Raw genomic sequence first — 22,412 nt, forward strand, 5'->3', positions numbered from 1 at the left:
ACTGCAGGATTGGGGACTATGATGCCTGGTGCGGAAAGGAGTGCTTTGCATCACTCTCTAATTACTGTGTGTCACAGTTCCAGGGTAACTTCACCTGCATCCCCCCCCAATCATGGTCCCTCGAGGGCACCCACTGACGATTTCTAGCTCCGAGCCGTCACCTCTCTTGAGTGGAGACCCAGGTCTCTCTCCCTCCTGACTGGGGTTTTAAGAATGTACAGATCCCTGCCTTACACTGTGATAGTCCCAGCAAACCAGTCTGCCTAAAGACCAGTACCTGCGCTTTGTTTTCTCTCTCTGAGGCTTATGAACAGTGCTTAATTTGTGCCAGGGTTTGCCAGGGCTGAGCCCCGACACCTCTAGGCTTGGGAGTTCTTAGCCCCGGCACCTCTAGGCTTGCTGAGTCAGTTATGAAAGTAAAAAAATTGCTTGAGCCCCAGCACCTTTCACTACAAATTAAGCAATGGGTATGAACAGTGTATTACCAGCAGCTACAAGTTACCACACAGCTCGTTCTAAGCAAACACACTGATTCTTAAGGTAAAAGCATTACAGAGAAAACAAAACAACAAAAAGATTGTATATGCGTTCTAAAAGCCTACCAGTGGTCACCCATGGGTCAGATGGGGCCCTACTAGCTCAAAGTTTTTCCAACCTTTCCACAAGGGTTGGGGCCCCCTACAGACATAAGGTCCTGTCTATTTGCTGGATCAGAAAAAAGACCCCAAGTCAGATTAAACACAGCCTTGGTTTTTTTGTTTGTTTGTTTTTTGCCAAAAGCCATTTCTTTGTCTGTTGGTCTCTGGAAAACCCACTTTGAACCAGTATGTGCAAGCCTTCCCATAGGGTGGCTCCTCTCTGGAGGTGTTTACAACCTATGTGATTCAGCTTAATCACCCCTGTAGCAGGGTGACTACCCCACTCCTAAAATAGAAGGGGTTAAAAGCAGCCCTGGAGAGGGCTGTGGCTGGGGATGGCTGATTGGGGAAGCAGCCACAGCTGGGCCACGCCCCAGTCAGGCCCCAGCTGGCCTGCATAAAAAGGCTGTGAGCTAGAGGCCCAAGGAATCGCTCTCCAGACTGGGAGAGAGCAGGGCCTGGCTGCCTGCCTGACAGGGTACTGAGGGTGGTACAATGCTGGGGAAGGAGCAGGCTGAGTGGGGGCTCTCCAGGCTGGCAACTCCCCAAGCTGTAGGGCTTGGTCCAAGGCCCACAGAGGTACTGGGAGGCAGAGGAAGGCAGCGGGTCTCAACCCCTTGCCTATGATGAGTGGCCTTTACACTGCTGTCTGCCCCAGGGAGTGGGGGTTTGGTGATGACTGGCAGTAGCCCAGACTGAGGGACAGTGGGTTGGGGGTTCCCCAGGAAGGGGAGACCCAGAGGCAGAGTGTGGGAGTACTGCCAGGGGGCAGAACCCTAGAGAAAAGGACATGGGGGCCAGAGCTGTGGTGGATCACCGGCCTGCAGAGGGCACTCCATGCTGGAAAAGAGCTAATTCCCAATGACCAGCAGGAGGCGCCGCAGGGGTGAGTCTGCTCCTTTACAACCCCCCCACTCTTTTTAGCTCCTAGAGGAGCTGTGATACCCCTGCCTAAAGTTATATACAAATCTGGCCCAGCGTGATACATAAATTTATAATACAGTATAGTCCCCACAGATTTTGCATGTGGTTGAAATATCTGTCACACCCTACAGCTCTGGAAAATGTACAAAATGACATTAGTTTGAGGTGGAAGAAGATACAAACCCCTCCTCAGAGAGAAGAGCATTTGCCACCAGACTGGGTAGGTTCTTTCCCCTCCTCCCCTACTTTTTTTTTTTTTTTAACCAGCTCTGATATTGACTCTTGAGTAAAGAGGGATAAAAACTGGGTGGACATTTAAGGATACAAATGGAATTTCTCTGGCTGGTAGGGTAGATAGGGAGAACTTCCACCACACATTTTACTGCAGCTTCTGATATACATATATATTTGTCAGCTGTAATATCTCAGTGCCTTCCAATACCCTTGCAAAGCAAGGAAGTACATTATTCTTCCCATTTTACAAATGGGAAAACAGAGGGGCAAAGAGGTTAAATGACTTGCTCAAGTTCAGATAGGCAGTCTGCAGCAGAGCTAGGAACTGAATCCAGATCTCTTGAGCCCCAGTACAGGGCTTTAGCTACAAGACCACCCTTTATCTCTTCTACATTACAACTCTTCCATTAATACATATTTTGAGATAGAGGAAAAAATAATGTAATATGTCTGAGAAATAGTCTTTAATTCTCTACTCTTGTACTATGTTGTAAAAAATGCATACACACAATGGGGCACACTTTTCCTAACTTTTGAAAGCTTAACTTTGCAACATTAATGATCTCTTATGCAATTTTTCTATGGCATTTCCTAGTTTTTTTATAAAATTAAATATGAAATTAAAAAAATATATTAACACTTCAAGCCAACCACTGAAAAATGTGTTAGTGACTATATCAAAGACACACACACACACACACAAAATCACAAGCATTCTCAAATATCAAAAAATGATGCCAACGAACTATATGGGGAATAGAATTCAGGACCTCGTGATTCCCAACCCATCTGTAAAAAGGGATAATAGCATTTCCCTGTCTTACAGAGATGTTTTCAGGTACTCAGATACTAGGGTGATGGGGGGCATATAAGGATCTTAGATGGATAGTGGCTCCCAGTAGCCTACTGTAATAGATCTTTTGATATTGACAAGGAGGAAGACAGGCCTATCCATCGGTGACACGGAGAGACAGTTAGGATCCTTACAAATGAAGTGAGAATATTTTCACTGTATAAATATAATTTCTCTGTTGGAATCACTTCCTCTCTATGTTACTGTGCTAAAGAAACAGATCGACCAGCAGGGGAAGTTAACAGATGCATCCAGAAGAGAAGCGACACACTAGGGGAACGCAGTGAAGCAGCTGTAAGAGATGAGAAGCTCACCGAAGAGGAGTTGAGCTACAAGGGACAGAACGCAGTGAAGCAACTGGAAGAGATGAGAAGCACTAAAAGAGCTGGTAACAGCCCTCAAGCACTCCCCCCCACTAAAAACCAGAACTTAATACATTGAATTTCCCTTACTATTTTTAAGTATTATATTCAGGTCAGCATTTAATAAAAGTTTTCTCAAGGTGATGATGTACCTTACTCTTGCAAGCAGGATTACTGATAGGACAATCTGCACATGGCAGAGTTGTTGGGAACTTCAGTGAACGATGTAATCAGGGAATCCAACACACAAGCCCACATATTCTTCTGTGGTCAACAACTTCTTTTCTGTTCTCCACTAGCAAGAATCATCAGACCAGATCCTTCGCTGGTGTAAATCACCATAGCTCCAGTGAATTCAGTGTAGTTAAAGTGGTTTGCACCAGTTGAGCGTTTGACTCAGTCTGTGTGACTTGCCATATAAGATCACACCAATGGTCCATACTCTAGCAGTGGCCTTTGCCTGATGCCACATAATTGGTGGGAATAGTAGGGTGACTATTGTCCTCTAGTCACATAAAAAGTGTGGAAAAACATCCTGAAGACCCCAAAACACATGATTTTTTGTTCCTTAAACATGACCCAGACTTAGATCTTCACCTTTTTCTCCTGATATGATAGAGAAATCTAGACATTTACTTCCATTTCCAAGTGCCAGTCTAAATAAGCTCCAAAAAGCTGTCTTTTTGTTCTGTGTTTGTATAGTGCCTGGCACAATGGGGCCCCAGTCCATGTCTGCAGCAACCAGGTGCTACCACAACACACACAAATAACAATTAATACTGAATAATAAAGAGAGTCTCCAAGTGGATGAACACGCTGCCACATACATGTATATATTTTGGCGAGAATAATAAGCACTTTTTTTTCCCCTTCCAAATTCACCTAAAATTTTAGGCAAAACCAAAAAGAAGGGAAAAGAGGAGCAGCCAAGAAATGTTTCCAGAACTATGATGATACTAGCAGTTGAGAGACTTTAAAAATACACAAAGTAAAAACTATTTCCCCATGCTAATTTTTTCCCCTACTATTACTCATGCCTTCTTGTCAACTGTTTGAAATGGGCCATCCTGATTATCACTACAAAAGTTTTTTTTCTCCTGCTAATAATAGCCCACCTTAACTGATCACTCTCGTTATAGTGGGTATGGCAACACCCATTTTTTCATGTTCCCTGTGTATATATATCTTCCTACTGTATTTTCCACTGCATGCATCCGATGAAGTGGGTTTTAACCCACGAAAGCTTATGCCCAAATAAATTTGTTAGTGTCTAAGGTGCCACAAGTACTCCTCGGGTTTTTTTTCAAAAATACAGAATGCCTCCCTGAAGTTACCACTATCCATTTGGATTTTATTCATATTAGGGCCTACATGTTTCACTTGAAACCTTGATATGCAATTGTCAGATAGGACAAGCTAAGAAGAGTTGGACTAGGTTTGTACTTGGACGGGAAACAAATAGGGAAAAACTAGGAAGTGATGTAAATAATTCAGTAGATGACAGTCTTTCTTCTGAGTCCATGCTAAATCAGTGCCTCAGACATGGTTTTAGGAGGCATAGTGCTGTCTTCTGGAAGAAATGTAAAAGAGGTCTTCGTGTCTGGCAGTTCTTAAATAGTCCCTAAATCCCAAATCAATGCAGCCAAATTCCAGTTCAGGTAGTTATACTCTGGCTTCATAAATTCTCTCTGCAGTTTCAATTAAAAATTATATTCTTTTTCACTATTTGCCTGTAAGAAAAGTCCGATAGGATTTAAGAGGAATGAAGCCAATATGGTTCTAAAGGAACTAAACATTCACAGAATTTAATAGAGAATAATATCCTTTCCAGATTTTTTTAAACCATCATATAGAATTTTCTAGAAGAGATGTCATTCTTAATTAAGTTCTACTGAGTTCTACTTAAGTTCAAAGCAAGCTAGTGCTAAATGATGATGATGATAGTGAGGAATATGATATAAGTGCTGACTAGATAAACAATTAGATATATGCCCTCATTTGATATGCCTCTGATGTGATATAATGTGAATGTTGTTAGTTTTCCATTCTTGTTTCTGACATGATTCCTGCACATATAACCCCTCATCCTACAAACACAATGCATGTGAGTACTCCCACTGATGCTAAGGTAATACTCAGATGCATCAAGTTATTCACATGTGTTTGCAGGAGCAGTGTCCTAATTTATATAGTTGTTGGGATCTTTTAAAATGAAAGGTACTGTATGAATGCAAGATATTAAGAGATGCACAATGAGGTGATGATGTGCCCTGTGTTCTAAAGACTTGGTGAAATAAATAAAAAATGTCAAATAGCCTGCTCAATTTTTAGCCCACTCAGTATCTCCTAAAAACAAGCTAAACTTGAATTTCCCTAAAGTCACTAATTTCTGTACAAAGCTCTAACCTCACAAAAGTCACAGCAGCAACAGTGGGTGTAAGGGACTTATATCTATACTTCGTTTACTTTTTCACCTATTTTTTTTAAAGGGGAAAAACATTTTCCTGTGCATCTTTGCAGTGGATAAAAATGTCAGAAATCAAAAATATGTTTGCAGATGAAGAAAATATTTGTAAAAGGACTAAAAGAGAGATCTTAGCTAGTGACATATGGTAGGAAAATTCCTGTGTCTTATTCCTTCATTTCTTAATGCTGCTTATCTTATTTCACACATATCAAGCATTTTGTCTATGGGGCATTAGTGTATTTGGTGATGAGATGAAGGCAAGCTAATGCAGGCCTGACAAGAACTCCCTGTCACCAGGCCTCCTGGGCCCAGAGATCAGCGTTCTTAAAATATTAGGATTTGATAGAGTTAACACTAGCCCCTCAAGCAGATGGTTTGGAACATTCTGTCAACATTGCCAGCGATTACTGCAAACAGATTCTTGTTACATTGATAGCCCCTCTGGGACCCTAGTGAAGTGCTTTCTAACCTCAGCATCTCAGAAAAGAGTGCCATTTCTCGGACCTCTTTCAAGCAGGAAGATTGTGCATGCCTCAGAAACAGAACCATCATCACTGTGATATTAGTATCTCCATAATCCACAGCCATTCAGAGTGGAAATGGATTTTAGTCTCTGTATTTTGGATAGACCTTTCGTTTTATGCAGCTCACTGTACTTCGGATGCAAGTGGAAGTAAGTTTGCAAGTGGGGACCCATTTATATTATCTTTTTTCAGTTTTTGTAGTTCATACTGCAATCACAAAACCTCAAGTTTAGATGCACCATCATGTAACTTCAGTTATATTTCCTGCTTGTCTAACAAAAAACCTCTATGTATATAAGACCACATCCTATCATACTGATTTATCTCATCCTTTCCTTGTACTCCCTGTTTTTCTGTCCATATCCATCTGTTGTCTCGTCTCATACTTAGTTTGTAAGCACTCCACAGTGAAGATTTTTTGTTCTACCTTTCTACAGCACCTAGTACAATGGGGTCCTGGACCATGACTACGATAATATAAATAATAATATCTAGAATATCTTAAATACAGAAAACATGAGCTTATACAGTACATACTGGTCAGGAACATTCTGCAATTCCTGAACAGCTATGGGTCATTCTGGAATCTCAATTACTCCACCATAAATCAGGAGTTATTCTTTTCACTTCCACAGAGATGCTCCAGATTTACGCTCATTTAAGTGTAATTTGAACTTGGTCCCACATTATCCCCAAACACTAATATATTTACAGAATTTAACACAACTATAATCTCTCATAAGAAATACTTTTGGAGACTGGCCATTGCTACTGCACTATTGTAGCCTTTTCATCACAATACATCAGAAGCAAATTTAGAAAGGACTTTGCAAGTATCAGCCTCTGTGCTAGAAGCTTGAAGCATCACCAAGTGGTTAATGTCCCTTTTTGTCCTGAATTTGGTGTCTCATAATACAGCATACACTGACAACAGAAAAAAAAAACCTGCCTATTTATCCTCCCAGCTGGAAGTCATTCTGCAAAGCAATTAACTGCTTTAGAAGGATTGATGGGGTTTAGAATAAGAATGGGGAGCTGGTCTGAGAAATATAAAAACTAGTTCAAACTTTTGCCTGTCCCTCAGATAGGACCTGATCCAAAAAATGTTGAAATCTGACAAAGTTTTATTAAGTGAAAGACCAAGTGGTTTCCTTTCCCTCATCCCTTCTCTGGGTGAGAATTACGTTCTCGTCTAGAGAGAGCAGCCAGGTTGTCTCTGCTCCCCCACCACTGTCAGGTCTTCTGTGAGGAGGGAAAGTTACAAGACCTGCTCCTTTCTTTCAGTTACAAGATGCAGAGGCGTAACTCAATAACTCCTCCGATGTTAATGACATTTCTGGAACTTTCCCAATGCATGTATCCCAGAGGGCACCATAAACTTATTAAGCCTTCAAGGCATATATAAAGTATCATTCTCTGGGGCACAACAATCAGAAAGACATAGAGATTTTTGCTAAGAATTATGTACTGCAGCAGCAGGAACATGTGGAAATATTTCTGGTGCTCTAAAGCAAGGGAAGGGAGCTTCTTAAGTTGTTTCCTGAAGAGTACTACCACCAGAGATGGGCTCCCAACCCCCACTTCCCTACACACAATCTGCAATGATAAAGAGAGAGTTACCACTCTGTTTAGCCCCCCCCCCCCCCGCCCAAAAGACCAAAGGAGAGGGACACGCTTTTTCTGTCTTCCTCTTAAACAGCACGCACACTGGAGCCAAATATACTTTAGTAACTCAAAACCATATATTAACCCTCTCCAGACACAGATTCAGACACACAACAAACCACCAAGTCACATGTGGGACCACACAAGCATGATCTTCTAATTGTATCCCTTGTCCTCCATTTTTCTCCATTAATTCTCATTGTAGACAGGGTGAAATCCTAACCCTATTGGAGTCAATGAGAGTTTTGCCACTGACTTCAACGGGACCAGGATTTCACCCCATGTCTTTTGTGGATCTGTAAAATGCCCTACACACTTTGAGTGCTAAATCAGTCTAACTACATGAAATTAAGGACCAGTGCCTACTGCTGGTGGGGTAAGAGAGAGCCCAGAGGGCACTGGGAGGCTCAGAGAGCTTCAGCATTTCAGAAAACTATCCGAATATTTGGATGTCTATCCCAGCTGTTGAACCTGCTGAGATTTGTCTCGTTTTTTTTTAAATGTTAACAGGCTGTTATTCCAGGGTCTTTACTTATAAATCACAGATCAGCCCAAACTGATCATTGCCAGCTGATGACAGTTCAGTGGACAATCCAGTCTCAATCAGTCTCCAGTTCCTAGTGGACAAGTGTCTACCTAACAAAAACAGCCATTATAATTGGCACTGGGCAGAGAGCAAGGGCTGAGTGGGCCAGAAGGCTGGGCAAGTTTTTGAGTTAGGATAGGCTGTCCCCTGGGAATAAGGCAGAGGAGGGATTGTGTGGCAAAGTATGCACAGAAGCCATGTTGTATCATCTTTTTCAAAAGGGGATTTCAGCATGCAGCAATACAATTTCATCATCTTTGAGGAGAATTGAATCCACATAAGGCCAAATCCTATTCCCACTGAAGCCAATGACAAAACTCAAATTGGTTTCAGTGGGAACATGATATGGCCCTTAGTTAATAAATAAATATATGAATTTGCTTAGGGACAAATCTTGGTCTCACTGAAGTCAGTGGTTTTTGCAGCTGATTTCAAAGAGCTCAAGATTTGGCCAATTTTAAATAAATAAAAACAAAGTCAGCACATATTTTTAGACAGATAGACAGACAGAGTCTCAGGAAAAGGACCATTTCTTCCCACATGTTCTTTCGATCCAAAGCCCAATGAAGTCAGCAGGAAGACCCCCATCAGCTTTAAAGGGCTTTGGATCAGGCCCACAGTGCCTCATTTCTGACTGCGGCCCTCTGGAGTGCTACTGCAATACAAATAACAACAAAACAAAAAAAATGGGGAGCCCATTAAACCAGATCCTGCTTAAGCCAGTATTTCAACAATCAGAACCTTTAAAAAAAAAAAAAGCAGGTCCCTAAAGTGTTTTTACAGGTGAAAAGTGGAAGTTTTGTGGTGACTTTTTCCATTAAACAATCAAAGTCAGCTAATTTTTGTCTTCCAGGCTTTCAATACATTTACAGTTCCTTTTGCAAACATGTTATAAGTTGAATTGCCCAAAATGTAATTGTAGAAAGTAGCTCAAATCAAGAACTACAAGATACTTGGTATCCTATTCTGGGAGGATGAGGCCTCACCATCTGTAGAGGGTGGGTAACAAGTGACACAGCGTCCCCTGCTGGCGTATCCATAAAGCAGATAGTTTCAAAGGATCCCAGCAGAGGCTGCACCTTGCTGAAGGTAGGATAGTGCCTTGACAATCACTGAGGGCCCGATCCTGCAAACTACCATCTCACTACAATAACATACTTGACTGCAGTAAGAAGATTAAAACAAGAAATGGAAACAAAAAGATAGCAGGAAAGATGTATGTGTGACAGCGTTATCAAAAGGACCGCAATGAGACTTCTCATGCTATACTCAGTGGTACATGTTTTCAGGCTCAGGACCCAGGATTTTATTTTGTAAGAGCAAAAAGACAAAATGTTTTAAAATCCCACTAACATGGCCCATAGCTCTCACTAGAAAGAGTTGCTAACCTCCTCATTCATTAGCTCATCTTTCTGTGGTGCTCAGAACACCTGCACTATTAAATTCTTTTCTTGGATTTTTTTAATAAGAAAAAATTAACAAAGTAAAATTTGTTGACAGTGCTCACAGTCAACGCAGTGGGTGTTCTACCTATGCGCTGTCACATCTTCCATGTTCATTTCTGCAGGTGCTAAATACATGCTGACAACAACATATGTTACCAATCTTAAATGTGTGCGTGTGTGTGTGTGTGGTGGGGTTTTTTTTTTTTTTTTTAACCTTGTAATTAAAGATTGCTCACAGCTTGAAAAAATAATACAGGTGAAAGCTGCTTCTGCCCAGTGAATTCTACACTCCGTTTCTTGCCATTTGGGTAGTTCATTAATGTTGCACAGAAGGAAAAAGAAGTAGATTCTTATCTCCAGATTAGTAGTTATTAAATAAAATGTAAGACACAAGTCTGAAATTATGATATGCTCAAAAATCTATTAGCTCTCTTTGGTATCACCCCTTCCCCTGTGTGTCTTTAGTTCTCTTCCTAAGCTCTCTTTTTGTTTATTTTCATCTCTCATTTTAATCTTCTTAGTCCTGCCAAGCACGTTATACATGGCATCCAAAGGAGTGCTATATATATTGCAATATAGACAGGACTCTCCTATTCATTTGCACATAATAAATTGAAACTATTAATGACACAATTTTTATTTTTGCATGTTTAATATATTACAACTTCCTAAGTATTATTCATTTTATATATTACATTAATTAATATTCCTCAATGCCACACAAGATCACTACACGGTATGTACACACAAATCAGAAGATAAATAGGTATATAAAGCAGAACATTTAAGGAAGGGATTTTTGCTCTGTATAATCTAATTATACTAGCTACCTTGGGTCAACTGAAATAAATACAGCTAGACCACTAGATCAATTAGAAATCTGCCAAGAAAATGAAAAATAATTGCATGATGTTTAAAATGAGGGAAACAACAGTATATTAAATGCAAAGTAATGTCATTTTACATTACAGCCAAGACATCACATTCTGGCCAAAATATTACACACAACAAAAGTAAAGAAATTCAAACTTACAGAACACAGAACAAGCAGGCCTTATCATCCCTCTTTGCAAACATGATATAGTAAGTGGTAATGTTTAGTATTAAAATACTACAGTTAGGTTTGAGATGCTCTGGGAACCAGAACTTTTTAATTCCTCATTTTTCTTGTGCAAAATTTCGGTCTTCTCACTGGATTACATTTCCATTTCTTGAAAAACAACTAAGTTCTGAGAAAAATGCAAATGAGCTTATAATACATAAAATTATACCTGTCTTAGCTTTATTGTATATGGGTCTATTTGAATGTGTAACTGTATATGTACGTTTCAGAGGGGTAGCCATTTTAGTCTGCTTCAGCAAAAACAACAAGGAGTCTTGTGGCACAAGACTCCTTGTTGTATATGTAAGCATTCACATACTACAGTAATGGAGAGCCACATATGTACCTAAATACTGTACACAGCTATGAAGACCCAGAGAGACCAATATCGGCACATTGTAGCAATATGGAGTACTACATATTGAAGTTATATTTAGAACGTAGTAAAAAAATATTGCCCTGCATATGCACAGTCCCAGATCCTGACAGTTTAGCTATTCCTAAGCCAAACTTGATCAAACATGGCAAGGGCACTTGTCTTTATTGATAACTAAACCCAAGACAAATTTGAAATGATAAAAATTAACTCAGCTCTGATTTAGTTGAGCAGCAGGGGAAACATAATTTAGTATTTGCTTTAACAGCTTTTCTCAACTCAGAATGGCATAACTCGGTTTTCTGGTCTCCAACTTTCTCTCTCACATAAATCCCAACTCAAGTTCACCTTTGGGCACAATTATGAGAAATTTCAATTGAAAAGTAGGCGTATCCAATAATAATAGCAGCATATAATGAAAACGTCTCCTCTGTCATATATTGCATCTACCACAACACTATAATGTTGAGAGCTAGAAGATTATATCTGGTTTCCCTTTATAGCTTCCTACCTTTCAGCAGCATAAATTGATCCAAAACTGTATATTGAACCACGAGTGTAGAATTAGACATTTTAACATTGTTAGATACAATCTGTTATCTGCTTAAAGAAACACGAATGTTTCAGTCTACCTATAGCACATGTGCCTGCACATATGACTTACCTTTACTAAACTCTGTGTGGTTTTTTCACAAGTATTAGATTCTACTCCAGCCCTTATAAAGGGTTAACATACAGATGCTGTGAATGGAATGTATAATCTTTAAGGCCCTGGAGTATTAAGACATATCTGCTCCTTAGGGTCCATCTCTGTCCATAATCAATTTCTTCCCTTGGAGAACATTAATTGTCTCTAATGATAGCTTTCCATCAATACATCCTTGATCTTAAAAGGCCTGTACAGCTTTTTCCTTTTATTCAATCAAATCATCTCTACAATTGCCCTCCTTTAGTAAGATAATACCTTTTAAGCCTTGTATTTTAATATAAAAAATAAGAGGTAGCAGCAAATTCTAATGGAAGTGCTAACATTTGAGAACCAGGATGATGGCTTCCATTATCCTAAATAATGTTTGAAGATTACAGAAAGCACTGTGTTTCAAAAGGTGGAAACTAATCCCCCACTTTCAAATTATTCCTTATATAAAAATCTGTTCTAACATTTGAAAATTTTGTGCCCCAACTACAGCAGCATATATTTAAAATATTTGAATATGAAAGATAATTTTCAGGTCGGGGGGAAGGGAGGAAGGAAAATAATTACTATTTATAAGCACTAAATGCTGAATAATTTTAGGAATTGATAGCCTAAAACACTGCTGCCCTTTATTTTTCCATTCTGCAGATAAGCCATCCCTGCACTGTTCACTCAAACCAGTACAACCCTAATCAGAACTCCCTCAAATTATTTAATTTCTTGATGGCTCAAAAACTCAATCTCCTAGTGACCCACTAATGTGGCTTGCTTTCCCCACCCCCTTCCCTTCCTTGTACATGCTTTTCTAAAGGCGTGGAAATTCAATTTTTTGCCATTCAACTGATTTGTTTCCATTCAAATAGAGGATTTCTCTTGTGCTGCTTTATCGAGATTGCCCAGCACAAAACTGTGTTTCTGCCCATATTCCAGCAGCATGCTTTTGCAGAAATTGCACTACTGTTTATAATGACTCAAGGACCTAGTGAAGAAACATTGATGGGACAAAAGACCTCAGCCCTTTGGAATTCTTTCCTCGGTAATTTTTACATCCAGCATGAACATGATAGAATTTCCGTGTTGCCTATACAGTATCATTTTTATCTGAGCAGGGATATGAAGCAGTTTCTCTGTAACTGACTTGCATCCATCATTGACTGCAACACTAGAGCTTTCCTCTTATTCAGAAATCTTCACACACACAAAAAAACACTGAGAAACAAACAAGATCAGGAAACTCTGAGAAACATAATAAATGGCAAAACACAGCTAACTAAAAGGAATTTTAAAAACACACACTAAAAAACCTATGAATTTAAAAACAACAAACAAAATCTGTATGGATTTTGTTTTCATTTTTCATACAGGCATGTATGTTACATCACCTGCTGCTCATTTTACCATACGGCATAAACTCCACATAGTGTTTCGTAAATATATCAATGGCAAAAGCAACATAAAAAGAAGAAATGGTGGAAATATGAAAAAGCTCAGAAATATAGGTAGGTAGGTACAATCAATCCAACAGTATCAAACCTAAATAAAAAAAAAAGGAGACCAGTTAACAACCTAGATAAGAGATGAAAATTGCCAGTGAGGCAGATCGAGTTTATTCAATGCCCTGATAAGCACCTATTTGCTCTTCCCCATAATGCTCTCTCAGTATTTATAAATTATCATTTAATTATGCTGGCAAGTGGTAATTGTCAAATAAAGCTCAGATAGGCATAAGCCCTCAGGCTGCACATGACAGAAAAATATCTGTTAAAGCTGGGCTGATTCACACGCTTAGGAAATCATTTCCTTTCTTCTTTTTATCCTTGCCAACAAATTATATGAACTGGCACTTTGTGCTTTGTAGGCATTTTGAAGTCTATGCAGATTACAGGAAAGAAAAATTAGTTGTTTCAGTATCTACCATTCCTAAATTATTCTGCTGATTTAAGACACCATGTTCTGTTTTAACAAAAGAGTGCCAAAGATCAAGGAATCAGAGCCTTCCTTTGCTTAGAATTTATGACCAGGGTCACTTTCAATTGGGTAAATCAAGATTTGGGGAATTATTTAATACTGTGCATAATAGATTTTATATAGAGCAATAGTGAAAATATGACATTTATCCCATTAGGATAGAAACATTAAGCAATATTTCTTTAAAAGTCCCTTACTACTTAGATTCAACTATAGACCCATTAAACATACCATATACCATATACAACTATAAGCGGGTTTTGAAGTGTTTTTGGTTTAGAGCACAGATATCTAACTACTACGATGCACATAAAAATGATTTCAAACAGGTAATTTAATACACAATAATAATAATAAAAAAAAAATAGTCACTTTATTTGGTGGTTTAACCTGGAATTGGCTTGGGAACCATACATGGATCAAATTTATTGCAGAAGAGCAGATATTTGCAAAAAACTTGCAGAGAAAACACCCCTTTTATACAATGTCATAAAAGCATATGCTGCAAAAAGAGGCTTTTTAATGTTTCTGTATACAAATAGCACAAGCCCACAATTACAAGGATAGCCAGAAGTGAAGAATTAAAACTCTGACCTTCATTCAACCTACCTGGGCAACAGTACTGCTACATACATACAGTACGGTACATGCTGTATGCTCCATGGTGTTTAAAGACCTCTGTGATACCTTGGTCAATGGGGAGGGATCAGGATGACTCCTAGGCTCTGTTTCCACTCTCTCTAGCCATACAAGTATTCTTACTGCCCTTATCACCATGATGAAACAAGATTTCTTTATTTTTAAGCATACAGTAGACAGAATTAATGGATATTCAACTCCAAGATGTGTCAGTTAGTTATAACTGGTCACAACTGACGAAATCCTTGTTCAACTGACGTCAGTGGGAGTTTTGCCATTGACTTCAATGGGGCCAAAGATTCCTCCTATGGTATTTTTTCTATTCCATCAAAGACACTGGGGCTTTGAACCTTTCAGGAACAGGAAGCAGTTTAGGCAGCAGATAAATCGTGTGAAAGGATTTAAGCAAATCATAAATCTTTACCTTTCTGGGCCACTAGTGAAGGAAACCACTGCTGGTTAGTGTTCATTAATGAATACTGGGTTGGCATCAGCAACCACAGCACAGAGTAACATACCACACTGTGCAGGTGTGGATGGAAGAAAGAACACAGCAATATTCTGAATAAACTACTGGCTGTATAGAAGAGTGTTTGACCACCTTTGCCTTGAACCTCCCTCGAGTTCCCAGCCTTGATAAATGCACAAGATGCAGTCTACCCACGCATACGCTGGCTTCTAAGTGAAATTTTTCAAATAGTTATTCACTGAAAAATGCAATCTCAGGTCAACCAAAGCTATTCATGAATTCCAGTCAAATTCAGCTAGGTTGGGTTATTTCTGTTTCTGAGGAAGTCGTTTAGCCTTTTCATTTTGCAATGTTTCATTTCAAATTTAGCTAGATTTATTTAAAAAACAAAAACGGGTAATAAAATGACCAAAACAAAATGGAAAAACAGGAAAAAAATGGTTTCAGGTCAAACCAAAATGAAACATTTGGGTGATTTTTTGATTCAACCGCCAAACTAAAAACTCAACTATTTGCTACATATACTGCCTCAACCCAGCAGTAGAGGATCTCCCTCACAAATGAGAACACAGACAGGACTCTTGTCAAGATCTGCAGCCATTTGCAACATTGATGCAATGCATGTCGTCCTCCCCAGAAATGTCAAGTGGCAAATCATCTTCCCAGTAATGAGATGAAGCAGCTGTTGACCAGGCAGCAGAATCCCAAAGGCCGTGTGTTGAACTGGTTATATAAGCAACACGTAGCCAAGACACCATTTTCATCCATGCTGTTCCACTTACCCAGCAAGCCTGCTAAATGAGCAGAGGAGAAGGCGAGGATCTGAGACTGCTAGTAGTAAATATCTCCAATGGCCGATGGTGGGACACTAGTTGGCTTAGGCGCAGACTCCATGGGTGCTGCACCGCTAGCCAGCTCCCCCCGTCTCAGCGCCTCCTGCCCACCGGTGGCCCTGCCGATCAACTCCTCCCCTCCCTCTCAGCACCTCTTGCCCGCCGCGATCAGCTGTTCCGTGGCATGCAGGAGGCTCTGGGGGGAAGGGGAGGAGTGGGGATGGGATGTGCTCGGGGGAGGGGGCTTGTGGAGTGGGGCAGAGTGGGAGCAGGAAGAGGTGGAGTGGGGCCTGGGGCTGAGCAGGGTTAAGCACCCCCAGGGACAGGAGGAAGCCAGTGCCTGTGCTAGTTGGGGAGGGCGCTAAGTTATACAGAGAATTCTTTCCCAGGTGTCTAGCTGCTGGGTCTTGCCCACATGCTCAGGGTCTAACTTATCACCATATCTGGGGTCAGAAAGCAATTTTCCCCAGGTTAGATTGGCAGAAACCCTGGGGTTTTTTTCGCCTTCCTTTTCAACATGGGCACAGGTCACTTGCACGTTTAAACTAATGTAAATGGTGAATTTTCAATACCTTGGAGTATTTTAATCATGATTTGAGGACTTCAGTAACTCAGCCAGAGGTTACGGGTCTTCTAAAGGAGTAGGTGGGTGAGGTTCTGTGGCCTACCATATGTAGGAGGTCAGATGAGATGATCATGATGATCTCTTCAGGCCTGAAAGTCTGTGAGAAGGTGAAAAGTCTGCACCTGGCACAAAGCAGAGGGCCAACTCATAGCGACTCTCATAGCAACACCTCAAGGCACTTTGACGTGCCACAAGAAGTTGGTCAGTGGTAATAATGCTGGTACTAGTAGGGTGCTATCGTGGATATGCTTGTGTAGAGACAATCACTGTTTTGTTCCAGCAATACAGGCAGGAGCTCTGGACAAGCCCTGTCACACAAAATGCGGCAAACAATGAAAGATAACTGGCAAATCACCGAAACACAGAGGCAAGAGCATTGCATCCTGGTTACGTACATGGACCCTAGATTCAAAATACCAAGGTTGCTTTCCTGCCTGGGAGAAAGAAAAACCACTGGAAACAGACAATTGTTAGAGTTGGCTGGGTACATTCAAGAAGGCCCTGATCCAAAGGCCAAGTGTTATGGTACAAATTGGACAGAATCACAGCAACATGAAGCCAGAAGTTCACGTGGGGAAAGGTCCCTGTGGAACAGCCTGGAGAACTTTGGACTTGACAGTAGTGTCCCAACCGCCAGGATTCAGCTGAGACTGGCTACCCAGAGAATCAACAGATATCTCCAGGATACCATTACTGCATCTGCCAATACAGAATCTCTGCTGAACTGGCAGTTCCAGGAGCACCTTTGGTCAGTCCTGTTTCACATAGCTGGACATCACCTAAACTGCCCCATTCATTCATCAAGTGTTCATGCAGCGTTTTTCCACAGCCAGTGCTATACATTCACCAACCGGTGAACATTTTTTCCAGTGTAGAGAGGCTTGAATTAAAGTGAACACACACGTGTTTCCAGAATGCCAGAGCACTTGGCTAGTAGAGGGGGACCAGCTATGCAGGACCCAAGCACTAATACTCTATAACAGCCACCAGCTTTCTTCTTTACAGAGAAAGCACATGCTGCCTCTTTCCCTCACCCCTTGCAGGCCATTTCATAATGAGACTTCACTCAGTGAGTTACAGGGAAAGGGGTTTCACTGAGAGACAAAGGCAAAAAACTACTTAGCAGATAGCAAAGAAGGGAATACAGTCTTCACATCAGAACCGTTTCTGTCTCTCAAGTGTCTATTTTGTTTTCGTAGTTGTTTTCAGCGGCTCCTTTATACACATGTCCATTCTGCAAATGGGCAAGTGGGACTGACCTCATTTTTCAATAAAATCCTTTGCTTATGCATTTTTCAGTACATATGATCTGTTGTGAGAAACTGCAGGCATCTCATGGAACATGTATCTAGGGATTTCTAAGGGGCCTATCATCATAGTACCTAAGCAACAAGCAGTTGGCTGCTGAAAAGTGCAGCATATTTGCCAAGCTCAACTGGCCATACTGAGGACTGATAAAGCTTCTGCTTTGGGGGAACCTGAAACCGTGATATCATCTACTAGCAATGAGTATGACCCTGCTGCTGGCAGTTTTTATGTTTATGGGCCTTCATTTGTAGAACAATATTTTGCAGCACCTGCGCAGCATGTGATGTTAAATAAAGCTACTAATGTAATTCTGGATAGGGAATGAGAGTGTGAGGAGCAGTGTCCTGTACTAGGTGAATTCGTGCTGAAGCATTATACACAAAATGGGCTCAGGAAGGCTTCTGATCGGAGGCATGCTGGTGATATAATGAAACAGGAGGACGACGATTGAGTCATCATATCAATGAAACGACATATATAAGGAAATAACAGTATAAGAAGTTATCTGGAAATAATGGATGCTTTAATACACAGACCTAAGGCCAGCTGCCTTTAGCACCAGCAGGAACAGAGTGTAGTGGACTAAAAAACAAAAACAAACAAAAAAATCCCCACAGGACTGAGTTCAGAGATCTGGATCCTGCTTGCCTTGCTCTGAGGAGTGCCATGAAGCTTAATGCATTAGTATTTGCAAAGCACTGTGCGATCCTGAAGAAATGCACAGCACCATTATCGTTCCATACTTGCGTAGCGTGTGTAGACACATACGTAGCCAGCCATAACCAATTAAATGTGCTATTACGAGTTATAAAATGGGGATTCCCAACTCCCTGCACAAGGATCCCCCCTGTTAAGCCTGCTCTGATATTATGTCCCTGCCCTTTCACATGGATCTGTAACTGTCAGGCCTGACAACAGGGCACCAGAGTTGGTTTCCCCTCCTTCCCACCTTGCCTGCAGATTGGAGGCAGGGCATGCTCTGGGTATTCAGAGATTTCAAAACCCTGTGGAGCAGTGGTTCTCAATCTTTTTGGGCTGAGGACCCATTGGTAAACCTTGATGGCCTGTCACAGTCCAGTAAATAGCTTTAGTGCAAAAAATATCTGGCTTACCAAATATTTCTCACATAACATACACAATGTAATAAGTACTAAATAAGCACGCCATGCGTACCATAGGGGAAGCTCCTGTCCCATGAGGCTGGTTGGGCTTGGCTTCTTGCTCCAGGCAGCACCACCCAGATTTGGCTCGCTCCACTGATGGGGGGCCAGGCAGACCAAATTTCTGTGAATGGCATTGTGACCTGGCGCATGGGGTCACAGCACCATTCAATCACATTTAGCCCCATCATCATGACAGTGTGGTGGCTGGACCAAACCTGAGCAGTACTGCCATCCTGTGCACTAGGTCGAAATTCCCACAGTGGTAGCCAAGTCAAGTCCAGCCAGCCCTGCTGGACAGAAGCCACTACTGCAGGTTGAGTGCAGAGTGGGTTCTGCACGTCCCCACCCTTTGAGGGCCTCCTATCTCCCCCTGGGGCAGGACCTGACCTCCGATATCCAGGCCTCCCACCTCCCTGGAGGCAGGACTCGCACTTCTCCCCCACAACAGGTCTCCCATTTGACCCTTTCACACATTCTGGCAACACAATTTTGGGTTAGGGAGATGAGGTAGGTGAGGTAAGAAGGGTGTTGGAACAATTTGTATAGTGGAGGTGATGAGAGCCATTGAACCAAACTGTAAACCCTGTATGAGACGGAAATGGCTGGGATAAGGGCTAGTTTAGGTTTTGGAGGTTCATGGACTTGCATAGGGTTTGTCCTATTGCCGTATCTGGGGACTGGAAGGAATTTCTGCTCAGCATTTTGGCTGTACTGCACAAGCATTTTCTTCTCTCCTGCATCCAGCTAAGGTCAGCAGCAAGGACTTACTGTTAGTTCTTTGGTAGCATTTTCCGTACACTTTCTCCTTTGATGACAGACATGATGGTTGCATCTGACCAGTGCTGAGATGTGGCAAAAGGCAGCACTGGCATTTAGCAGGTCTTAGATTATTATTTCTTTATTATTGCAACCAGGTAAGCAGGACTTCTTTGTGGTGGAAGGTGGGTGCTTTCCCCAAAAAATTTGGGCATAGGTCTGGGAGCAAGTGGAGCTAAGCCACACAAATGCTGGTGATGGTGAAAATAGGGTCTTGCTTAGATATCAGACAAGATCTGGTGGGTCTAACCTCCCCAGATAAAAATTTGACAGACAGGGTTGTAGATAAGAACTGACACTCCCCTTGTCAGCCTGGGTGACATTGTAAAGCGAGTATGGTGGCATTCTGGTGATGAAGCTGCAGTCAGTGGCCTTTGAACTAAGACACTTATCTGTGTGGTTATGGTACTCTTGCATCAAGAGGGGTAGCAGCCGTGCCAGATTCCTGATTTTATATAGACAGATAGATAAATAGAGAGAAATAGAGGAAAAAATGGGAAAATTAAATCTGAAAACTCCCAGCCTTGGTAATATCCTTTAAACCAGTTTTATAAGAAAGGCCCTACCAAATTCACGGTCCATATTGGTCAATGTCATGGTCAGAGGATTTTTTAAATCGTAAATTTCATGATTTCTGTTATTTAAATCTGAAATTTCATGGCACTGTAATTGAAGGTCCTGATCCAAAAAGGAGTTGTGGGGAGGGGTCACAAAGTTATTGTAGGGGGGTATAGTACTGCTACCCTTACTTCTGCGCAGCAGCTGGTGGCGGCGCTGGCTTCAGAGCAGGGCAGCTGGAGAGCGGCGGCTGCTGGCCAGCAGCCCAGTTCTGAAGGCAGAGCCGCTGTCAACAGCAGCACAGAAGTAAGGATGGCAGGGTACGGTATTGCCACCTTTACTTCTGCCCTGCTGCCTGCAGAGCTGGGCCCTCAGTCAGCAGCTGCCACTCTCCAGCCCCCCAGCTCTGAAGGCAGTGCAGAAGTAAAGGTGGCAATACTATGACCCCCCTAAAATAACCTTGTGACCCCCTCCCTGCAACTCCCTTTTGGGTCAGGACCCCCCCAATGTGAGAAATGCTGGTGTCCCCTGGTAAAAGCACACAAAAGACCAGATTTCACGGGGGGAGACCAGATTTCACGGACCGTGATGCGTTTTTCATTGCCGTGAATTTGATAGGGCCCTATTTATATATATTATTCTTTCTTCAATTTTTTTTCCACAATCTAATCCCTCCCACTTTTTTTTTTAAAGGAAAAAAAGACTACTAATTTTTCTTTAAAAAGAATATTCATGAGCAACACACCTCACGCCTGTACTACAAAAGAGCCCGGAACATATATTTTTAAACTTTCAAGGTTCCCTAAGGAAGAGTTTTTATGAACAGCAGGGTTATTTATCACATTTACAATTAAGACAAAACTTAGCATCTTTAAGGTATTTTCAGATTAATGCCTGAAATGCTTTTGCATAGTCATGACTGAAATTAATTATTTTCTATGTTATAAAGTGATAATCTTGGGGAAACCAGACTTATTGGTGGAACGATAAATTCTTCCATGTGTCCAACTTAAAGTGGTGGCTGGAGAGGTTGTGAAACTTATTCTGTGTATATGGTTGCTTTTTAACATTTTATAGCAGCTTGTACTGGAGCCAGTCTGATGTTAATAGCACAGTAGCACGGCAGTAGTTGTAGGATCTCTGGAATGTGGTGTACACATTGTAATAAATGAGAAATTGTGATATTCACTCCTGTTATATAAATCTCATGTTACCATATAACAGAATGAGAATAAATGTTTTAAAATATGCTCTGTGCTTTCCCTCTCTCCAGTTTAAGATTCAAAGATTTTAAGGCCAAAAGTGACCATTAGATAATCTAGTTTGACATTCTGTATAGAATTTCATCCGGCTACTCCTGCATTTGAACCCAATAACTTGTGTTTGACTAAAGTATATTTTCCCTTCTCTGAGGGAAGCACATTTGGCTGTCTGCCCCTTTCATTAACATCCAGGTTGATATATCTTATTCTTCATGCAACTTCAGATTTCATTATGACATATCACTTTTGCTCCAGTAGGTAAGTAAATAAATGTATACCCACAGACAGGTTTGAAAGCCATCTAACAACTGACCTATTACAGACAATGGTCCCTCTATAGTGGTTGGGCTTGCCAGGATTAATGTGTTTCGATGAGGTAATCAGCTCTGCATTTTGTGACCAGCACACTCCCATCCTGGCAAAATGATCTTGCAGGGAAGGCAGGCTGTATGCTTCACTACCAGGAAATGGACAATGACTGATAGTCTGCATTTCCATTTACACATATCCTTAATTGTTGTCACTGAAAAAGATGTGCCAGATACTGACACAACAGATCATTCAAAATAAGTTATGTATTCATGTTAAGCGTTATTTATCTAGGCTGTGAAGGAAAACAAATATTGCTCTCCCCCTGCCTTTCTTTTCCTAATTAGCCAATTGTTTCACATGCTTTTTGTTAGGGATTCAGCAATTTATGTTCAAGCTTGTCATAAAGATAACACTTATTATGAACTATGCTAAGAATACAGTCCTAATTCAGAGTCTCCTTTTTTTTCCCTAGGATGTTTCATAATGAAGATGTTTGTAGGATTCATTTATTTTAATTCTGTCCAGAGACCCTTAAAAATAAACACAATAAAACATCCATATTTGGGACCAAATTGGCATTCTTTTT

General features: G+C 41.0%; 1 long non-coding RNA gene across 1 annotated transcript; it reads left to right on the forward strand.

Annotated features, from left to right (window-relative positions):
* The first annotated feature begins 1,046 nt into the window (after positions 1 to 1,046).
* On the forward strand, positions 1,047 to 3,155 carry LOC122461794. The gene is made up of 3 exons (XR_006283981.1): positions 1,047 to 1,116; positions 1,694 to 1,782; positions 2,864 to 3,155. It is a non-coding gene; the product is annotated as an uncharacterized LOC122461794 (long non-coding RNA).
* Positions 3,156 to 22,412: the final 19,257 nt, after the last annotated feature.

This window comes from Chelonia mydas, chromosome 9, assembly GCF_015237465.2.
Source record: "Chelonia mydas isolate rCheMyd1 chromosome 9, rCheMyd1.pri.v2, whole genome shotgun sequence".
Lineage (NCBI taxonomy): Eukaryota > Metazoa > Chordata > Testudines > Cheloniidae > Chelonia > Chelonia mydas.